We start from the raw sequence: 9,481 nt of genomic DNA, 5'->3' as shown, positions 1-9,481 counted from the left end.
AACGTCCCGGAGTGCTCCCCCTACTCAGCTTTACCCTGAATGACTCCGGAGAGCCTGTGGGCTCGCGCTCTAAATGCCATCGCAGTTGTCAGGGTTTGCACGCAAGCCCATGAAGGCGCCTGTAACAACAGAGCCACCATCGTCGTAAGGAAAAAAGACTGAATAATGAGATTATTGCAATTTAAATTACTAAGCAACAGTCTCTCTGACAATGAACTTAGTAACGCTCTGCCATCTATTTAATCACGCTAATGACACAGAACAACTCCACTTAGATACAAATTACTCCGCATTTCATTTAAATAAAGGTCAGAGAGCTAAAAGCCACACAAGCCACCACAATTCTGCTGCACAACACACCCAGCAAAAGGCATCCTTTGTTTCCAGAAGGGACCCGGCCGTTCTGGCCATGGGCTGCTGAGGCAGGGCTGCACCGAGCATGGCGCCCAAACCGCCCTCCTCCTGCCAGGGCACAGGGCTGGCCTGGCTCGGGAGAGGCTCCTTGGGTTGGAGAGGTGAGTGTCAGTTCACCAAAGAGATTCGGAGGGGGGAGAACATCTCTGATTTATCCTGTTCTAAAGTACAAGCCCGCGTACAGTCTTGTGTAAGACACAATTATACCCCTTGGTTCTCACTGCTTAAAATATGCCTCTCGTGTCCATCAGGGTGACAGTCGAAGCCAAGCAGGGCTGCCTATTGAGAGTCTTCTCATTTATCTGTCTGGCGCCATCATGATTATCTTCATTTCAAAATCTGTTTTTGTATGTGTCTGCCACCATTTAAAACTGGTGACTTTCCTTGGTTATTTAAAGATTTTGTTTTAAATCCATGCCTCTTTGGGCTGAAGCTGGTCGTGACAGCAGGTCTGTAATTTACTCAAGAGACTGGCGGTTATGGCTGGAGATTATTGACACGTGCTACTAGTTTTAATCTTCATTTGCATGCCCGGAGCTGGTCCAGAGCTGACATCTGATTTATTTTCCCAGCCTCAGGGAGAGGGGAGCTGAGGTGCCACCCCATGGGACCTCTCCCCAGTAGCTGGCTGTGCAATCCCTCCAGAGGGTGGGAATATTCCCACATGCTCACAGCAGCATTAGGTTTCCTCATGCCTTGCTCCTTGCTGTGCTTCTTTCCGTTCCTCTTAATTAGCGGGGGAGCAATTCCAGGCTATGCGAGTCACTCAGCCATCTCCTGCCTCCCCCGCGATCAGCTTCCCTGATACAGTTCATGCCTGTAATAAGACGTCAACATCAAGCTCAGCTTGGCAAGCCCTTCATTCCCCCACTGCCCTTGCCCGCACATGGCTCATGGTCACTTCCTAAACTTCCAGCCCCCCACCCCACTGGCTCCAGGATGAACCTCCAGCTAGCTGTGTCCCCAGACACTCGAGCAAGGCTGATCCTTTGGCTGCCTGGCACTCCAGGTGACCCTGCACCATGTTTCACCCTGAGAACGTTTCTCCCTGAGCGATGGTGTCAGGCTGTTGAGTATAAGACGCTTAGCTCTTAGCTAGGAGTCACTGCAATAGCAACGTACCTCAGCCCTCCTCCTCCTCCTCCTCACCAAGACAAAGAAGATGCAGCGCTTAAGTTGGTGAGGATCTGCTCACGCAAGCAGTCGGAAAGATGCCTGTTTCTCCCACTTCCAAAATCATTCACTAAATAAACAGGCAATAAACATCCCGCTTCCACAAACACCTTCCTTTCCCTTGTGTGCACGTATATATACACATACATTTTTAAAGGGCTGATGAAAAGTGCCAGACCGACAGTTTAAAGGAACAAGCACTTCCCATTATTTACAGAACTGCTACAATATAGGAAGCTGCAGAGCAAACTTCTCCCTCTTGGGCTGTGTCAAATCCATGATCCAAAGGAAATACCCTTGAGCATAAAGTTCATGCATATTCATTTTCTTGCCTCCCCTGCTAAGGATGTAGAAATTGTTCCTTTAACAGGGAGCAGAGGACTGTTACGAAGTTCCCTAGTTCAATATTATTCTTGCCGTAATGAGGGTTGCAAAATTTCATTTACATGAAAACTGAGACCTCAAATCAAGAAACGTAAAACCCCCCAAAATTCAGCCACCCCTCATTAAATCAGCCCAGTTCCAACTCAATACATTTTTCTAACTGCGTAGTCCTCACCCACAATCTTAATCCATGCTCTGTCTGCACAGCGTGGTCCGTGTAATTTTTACTGTGCCTGTGGTAGTTCAATTTAATGCACATGGTTCTCGTTATTATTTACTTGCAAAACATTTCATCAGATGATGTGTCTGATTCAGGACTCAAAAAGCCAGGCCACTAAAAGAGGACAGCACTTAATTTAATGAAGTAGCAGGGAAATGTCATGCTTTAAAGATGTCTTGCACGGAAATAAATTCCATGCGCTATCCTCAGTCCTCTCAGGGTCAAAAATAATAATTATGAGAATGGAGCTGGAAAAAGAAGGATAACGATGGGGGTTTTTTTGAGTGGAGCAGCAGCAAAGCCAGCTGCCCGAGCCCCCACAGTTCAGCTGCCCGCTGGGCAACCCTGTCCCTTGCCAGGCACTTTCTATTACTGCTGAGCAATTACGAATTGATGGATGAGTCACAGAAGAAAAACACAACTGGACTTTGTTTACTGGGATGGGAGCTCAGCTCTGGGATTTCTCAAGAGCTGCAGAGAGGGAGAGCTGACAGCTGCTGCTCGATGAGCCAGGGCGCCAGGGATCACAGGTGAAGGATCTGTGCTTTCTGCAAAAGGCTGTGATTAATGGAAAGGTTTTTTCTCCACCCCAAGTTCCTTTTAACTGATCTGACCAGACCCAGGAACCACAAGCAAAAACAGCTGTAACTTATGGCTTAAGGTTTGTTTTGTTGGCTCTGCTTCAGGTGAGCGGGGAGCACACATGATCCACGCTGTGCTGAACACGGGGACGGCGGCAGTGCCCGCTCAGGCACCGCTCACCTGCCGGGAGAGGGCTGAACACCACAGCCCAGCCTGACGGCGCTTGCTGGGTTCCTGCAGCAGCCCTGGACCGACTGCGTGTGCCCATGTCCTGCCACAGCCTGCTCCGCTGCCCCGGGGAAGAGGCAGGAGGGCAATCAGAAAAGATGGCAGCAACAAAGAGCTGCCTCTGAGCCAGTGACATGCACAAATCACTCCCTGGCCTATCCCAGGGAGGTCTTCAGCCTCTTCAGAGAGCAAAGACTCTCACCAGACCCATTCCTGGGGGTCCTGGGTGAGCTCCCCAGCCCCAGACAGCCTGCCTTGCCCTCTCAGCCATACTGAGCCCTGAGACGGTGTCTGGGCTGCTAACGGAGATCTGGCTTGGGCTCCCCATAACAAAATGCTGTGTCCCCTCACCCTTCTCTCTTCATCAGTTATAGAATCATAGAATCATCTAGGTTGGAAGGGACCTTTATGATCATCTAGTCCAACCATTAACCTAAGTCCAACAAAAAAAAAACCAACCACCATCACTAAACCATGTCCCCCAGCACCATGTCAACTCGTCATTTGAACACCTCCAGGGATGGTGCCTCAACCACTTCCCTGGGCAGCCCATTCCGATGCTTGATAACCCTTCCAGTGTAAAAATTTTTCCTAATATTTCCTGAACCTCCCCTGGCACAACTTGAGGCTGTTTCCTCTAGTCCTGTTGCCTGTGACTTGGGAGAAGACACTGGCCCCCATCTCTCTACACCCTCCTTTCAGGTAGTTGTAGAGAGCAATAAGGTCTCCCCTCAGCCTCCTTTTCTCCAGGCTGAACAACCCCAGCTCCCTCAGCCTCTCCTCGTAAGATGTGTCCCATCTGCTGCAGCTGTAACTCTCCAGCAGGACTCTCTCTTACCTAGTGAACGCCTGCTGCAGCACAATTCATGTGTTATTGTAGGATAAAACAATCACTTGCCAAAAAACACACGAAAGGAACAATACATAGATAGCAAGGGCCCAAAGGTTAGGAGAGGCCAGAGGGTTTTTTCCATACAATCTTTTCTAAGTATTCCTGCGGGGGCAAAGCAGAGCCTTTAAATGCATGGGCGGGACACTGATGTGCTGATAACACCAGTGGTACACAGCCATGGCCACCCTGGCATAGTGGCATCGCCCACACGTGGTCTTGCAGCTCTTCTGGGAGAGTGCCCCGGGAATCTGTGGGTCTGGCAGGGTGTGCGTTTGGGGCAGCTCACAGCCCTGCTGGAGACTCTGCAGCCAGAGTAAAAACTCAGATCCGCCGGTTTGGGGCAGCCCCTTGTTCCTGCCTCCCGTGTCAGTGCTGCCGTGCTCCATGGGCGACCGTCTCAGCCGCAGCCAAAGCCGGAAAGAGCCGGCAGTTTCGCTCAGAGGCTGCGGTGACTCTGTCCCCCATCGCCTGCCCTCCTGCAGCTTCGCTCTCTGGTTCTCCCTTTTCTGAGCCTCCCTCAGGCGCCCCTTGGTGAAAAAATCCCCCAGCTCCTTTCCCCATCCTGCAGGGCTGGGCTGCGGCACAAGGGCCGTTCCAGCAGGCTGCAATAATTATCTCTATTTGTGTTATTATTTGTGGAATAATTATGTTTATCATAGCGGTGCCTAGGGCCAGACTCCCATGTCTGGGATTGCGCTTTCCACTCCAGGCTTTGCCCAGAGACCCTTGGTCTTTGCTGGGGCACCCAGACCTCGCCATGAAGCAGCTCGTGTGCTCACCCCGAGGCAACTGCTCTCTGCCCAGTGTATGGTCATGATTCCATGGCTTTGCCTTCAGCAAAACAGCCCCAATGCCCCAGCCTGCAAAGAGGAGCACGACTCAGAGCTGAAACTCCCCCGGGGAACATTTTGGGAACTTCCCAAGCCGAGTGATACCAGGGTTTGGCTGGTGGCCCACGGTCGCACACCCCGCCACACCTACCGCCTGGCACTGCCAGAATGTCACTGGTACTGCTCAGCTCAGCACAGCAAGGCTATTTAGGGCAGGGAAAGGCCAGTTCAGATATAAATATCAGTCAAAATAAGTCAGCTTGTCCTTCAGCTGCTTTAAACCTGCCACCCCCAGCCTTCGATTTCCATTTTCACTTCTGCGGCTGCTTTGCACAGCCTGGTTTTGCCCAGATACACAACCCAAATCCTGCTCCTGCTGCATTTCTGTGGGATCGGGGCTGGTCCCAGCAGACCCTTTGGGAGGCATTTGCAGGCCACAGAGGGTCAGAAGCTTTGGCTCGGCAGCTGCAGACATCCCTTATTGAGTCCCCCCAGATGAAGAACTGGTTACAGAAAACTTCTCATCCCCGTTCAACAAATGTAACGCTTGCAAGATTTTGCACCAGTAACTCAAATGAGGGAAATGAATTGTGGCACAAATAGCAATTGGGAGGGGACTGTCTGTACTTCACACATCACAGGGCGCCTTTTGTGCAGGAAGGAAAGGGCTTGTGACGCCTCGCTCACCGCCATCCATCTCACCACAGATGGGCCGTGCGCTCTCAGCGATACCTGCTTCCTCGCTGAAGTCAAGCGTGGCTCCGGCTTGTAACAGCCCCGTTCCCTGCCCCCGAGCCTGCAGCCACACAATAACCACAGGATCATGCTGCAGATGTTCCGGCACTAACCCCCCAGCGCGGCAACCAAAGCTTCTCTCCCTTTCCCTTACACCCTGCGGTCTGTCCCTGGGGGCAGCCCCCTGTTGTTCTCTCTCATTTAATCTCCTGTGGAGGAGCTTGGATGTGTTTTTCTCCTGTTCCTTCCCCTTGCCTGCTCCTCCTGGTAGCTTTCATCTCAGTAGCCCCCTACCAGTCTGCCCCTTACTCCAGCCATCAGGGAGGAGATGATGCTGTAGAAGTCAGAACATATCCCCGTGTATCTTCTAGCTTTGCAGATGGACCTTTCCACCCCACCTCAAAAGGAAAAACCCTCTTAAACAAGGAGATCCAACTCACCTCAGAATAAATCCTCTGTATTCAGAGAAGAGCAAAATCCTTCCCTTCAATGGAGTTGTCCCCACTGAGGAGCTGACAGTGCTCATGGCGGAGCCCATGGTGCTGTGGGGCAGGCTGGCAGTGGCTGCAAGGGGGCCAAGGCCATGCAAGGAAGCTCAGCCTTGTGCGATGGGCGCCATGGAGGAACAGACTCAGCTATTGCAGGTTTCGTAGTTATTTCCTGGTGGGCTTCTCCTTTAAAATGGGATTGAGAGTAGCCCTGCCGAGAAGGACTTGTGGACACTGGTGGATGAAAAGCTGGACATGAGCCAACAATGTGCGGTCACAGCCCAGAAAGCCAGCTGCAGGTCCGGAGGAGGACCACAAAAATGACCAGAGGGATGGAGCACCTCTCCTTGAGGACAGGCTGAGAGAGCTGAGGTTGTTCAGCCTGGAGAAGAGAAGGCTCCAGGGAGATCTTACTGTGGCCTTTCAGTGCTTAAAGGGGGCCTACAGGAAAGACAGGGACAGACTTTTTAGCAGATCCTGTTGCAATAGGACAAGGGGTAATGGCTTTAAACTAGAAGAGGAAAGACTTAGACTAGAACTTATATCTAGTTAGAAGACATTTTTTACAATAAGGGTGGTGAAACACTGGCCCAGGTTGCCCAGAGAGGTGGCAGATGCACCATCCCTGGAAATATTCAAGGTGAGGTTGGATGAGGCTTTGAGCAACCTGAGCTAGTTAAAGATGTCCCTCCTCACTGCAAAGGAGGTTGGACTAGATAACCTGTAAAGGTCCATTCCAACCCAAAGTGTTCTGCAATTCTATGATTCCCAAGAAGATTGCTCCACTCAAAAGCAGACCTGTCCTCTGCCAAAAAAAAGCTGTAACGTGTGTGTCCATGTCTGGGACCTGCACCCTCCTGCCCCTTGCTGCAGGCTCTCTGTCCTGCCCACCACTGGGCTATAGTTTTGCCCACCAGTTCTCCATGGCTAAGGGTACAAACCAGAAGACCCACATGAGAGTCAGGATGGATGGGGATGAGCAGTGCTCTCTCCCAGCTGGGAAGAACATGCTCCATCAGGCCTCCAGGGCCCAGGGAGCCGGTAGCAGCAAACACTTCTGGCCCATTGCCCCTGGAGCACTAGCGCTTCAGGCAATGCCAAGAGGACGGACTGAATCAGCATCAATCAGGAATGTGATTTTTGTGAATTCAGCCCTGCCATTTATGCTTTCCCTGCAGTTTCTCCTGCTGCTTCAGCAGCTCTTCCTTGGACTATTTTTAGTGCCAGGTTACATCACTGCCAGCTTCTGCTGCTCTGAAACAGGCACCGGCTACAAACACCCAGGCATCAGCAGGGTGTCAGGATGGGGAGTTTATCACTCGGCCAGCAGACCACCAGCCTGCACTCAGGAGTTGCTGGATGGAGCCTGGTTTGGGAGAACAAACAAGGAGCATCTTGATTGTGCTGGGGCCCAACAGAGAGGAGGAAGGTTCTGCCACGAGAGCCCCCGCTTCCCCTGGGACCGGGGGATGCTTTCCGGCAGCGCTGCCATTGCCTGGCTGTGCAATTCCAAGCAAGTTAATTAATCCTCTGTGCTTCTCCTCTTTCCAATGAGAGAGTTTAGGCTGACCTACTTCTTACAGAGAAATCTGCAAAGGGCTTCAATGGCTGTGACAAGCAAGTGGCACCAAAAGCGCTAATTATGCTGGCTGTTCCCAGTACCCAGACCACTGTGGAGCCGAAACACCAGTAAGCAAAAGCAGAACATCATGGCTCTGGAGCAAGTAACAGAGAGAGCTGCTCCTGCAGGGAGGTCACGATTTGCAGCCTGGCAACCAGCTCTTGCTTTTGGGCAAGAGCGACTCACGCGCTGGCTGGCCACGTGGAAGGGTGGCTCAGGCCATGAGATGGCACGAGCGGCCACATGGCAGAAAGGAAGATCTGCCTTGCACCTCTTTGCAAAGATACTGTGCATCGGGCACGGGGGTCCCGGCAGCCCCTGGGCAGAGAGCTGTGGGCTGCTAGCCCGAGGCAAGCAATGCGGCCCTGGGGCGGCAAGGAGAGGCAGGGGACCTCCACAGCGAGCTCTCAGCGAGCCTGTGAGGCTTCAAATGTTTCTCGTGCCTCCCCAGGCAGCTGACACTGTCACTGTGTGTACCAGCACCTCTGGGGCCCCGCAGGGGCTGCCTGAGCCACGGCAGTTTTCATCTTTCTCCTCTGCACCTCTCCATCTCTCAGCCTCCCTGGTAGCCAGGGCTACAGAAACCTGTGCAGGAACCGTTAGCGGAAAAGAGGAACTAGGAGGATCCGAGCTGGCCCAGCACCCTTCCCTGGTGGCATCCTGACCCCCACAGCCACCCTCTGTCCTCCCCCTGCATCCCAGCCGGACAAAATCCCTCTCCCAGAAGACTCTGCCCAGAACAAGGGCTGGAGCTCTTAAGGAGGAAATTCTGAGTTAAATTCCTTCCTCCCAAGTCATTTGCAGAAGGGAACAGCGTGTGCTCCCGGCACAGAGATGACGTCTTGCTGGCCTCCTGCCACTTCTCGGCTGCCTGTCACCGCGGGGCCAAGGCTCTCCCAGCGAGGGGGCAGGAGGGTTTGGCCGATGGACCGGAGGGTGTATTCACTGTGCCTCTGCCTGGGGAAGGGCTGGCAAGGGGTGCGTTGCCAGCACCGAGGGGTAAATGCCTTGCCAGAAGAGCCCTGCATGCCCTGGAGGGAAGAGGGTGCAGAAGGTCTGCAGAGAGCTGCAGAGATCCCCTCCAGACCCCAAGGGAAAACTGCTGCCCCAAAGCAGGGTTGTTTACCCAGTGTGCAACACGTACCCAGGGGAAGAGATACGCTGCAGATGACACGTGAGCCCAGCAGAAAGCAGTTATTAGTGAGGGCTCAATAACCAAACCCAGGATTAAGCCGAAGGACCAAAGCCTCATCCGGTGCAAACAGCCACAGCTGCGTGGAGGCCATGGGCCTCATACTAATTCATCCTCAGTTCCTCAGCAGGAATAATGAAACAGTTAAAGCAGCCCAAGGAAGCTGTTCATTTTGTATTTGCGTTGAGCTGCTTAAAAAGTAAACACGGCGTAAGGCCAGGCCCGCCAGCAGCTGTCACTGACCTCAAAAATCAAAGATGTTGTGGGCTGATCCAAAGCAGGGCAGGCTGGTGAGCACAGCAGCTGCTCTGGGATGGGAGGAACATGAGCCGAGGCTGGCACGGGGCAAAGGCTGCTGCCCCCCTTCCTCGGCCAAATCCATCAGCAGGGTCACGGAGCTGGTGAAGTTATCAGAAAAAAAACATTCCTCATTATTCCTCCTCTCTCTCATCTCAGAGACGAGGCAAATGCTGCCCTGATCTGGGCAATCCGTGTAGGGATTATTAAACCAAACTGTATCTGGGCCAAGGTTAATGAAAGAGCCTGCAAAATCCTCCCGGCCACAGCATTTTGGTTCCCTCATTTTGGAGCCATCACGGGTGGCTCGTGCTGGCATTGAGGCATGAGGCCGGTGACACGCACACGTGCCCTGAGACACAGCCAGCCCATGGGGGCTCACGCTGGGTTCCCCCTCCTCACAAAGGTGACAAGAAGCTCACTTC

This window comes from Calidris pugnax, unplaced genomic scaffold (genome assembly GCF_001431845.1).
Source record: "Calidris pugnax isolate Ruff unplaced genomic scaffold, ASM143184v1 scaffold128, whole genome shotgun sequence".
Classification (NCBI taxonomy): domain Eukaryota; kingdom Metazoa; phylum Chordata; class Aves; order Charadriiformes; family Scolopacidae; genus Calidris; species Calidris pugnax.
This window is presented reverse-complemented; position numbering follows the sequence as displayed.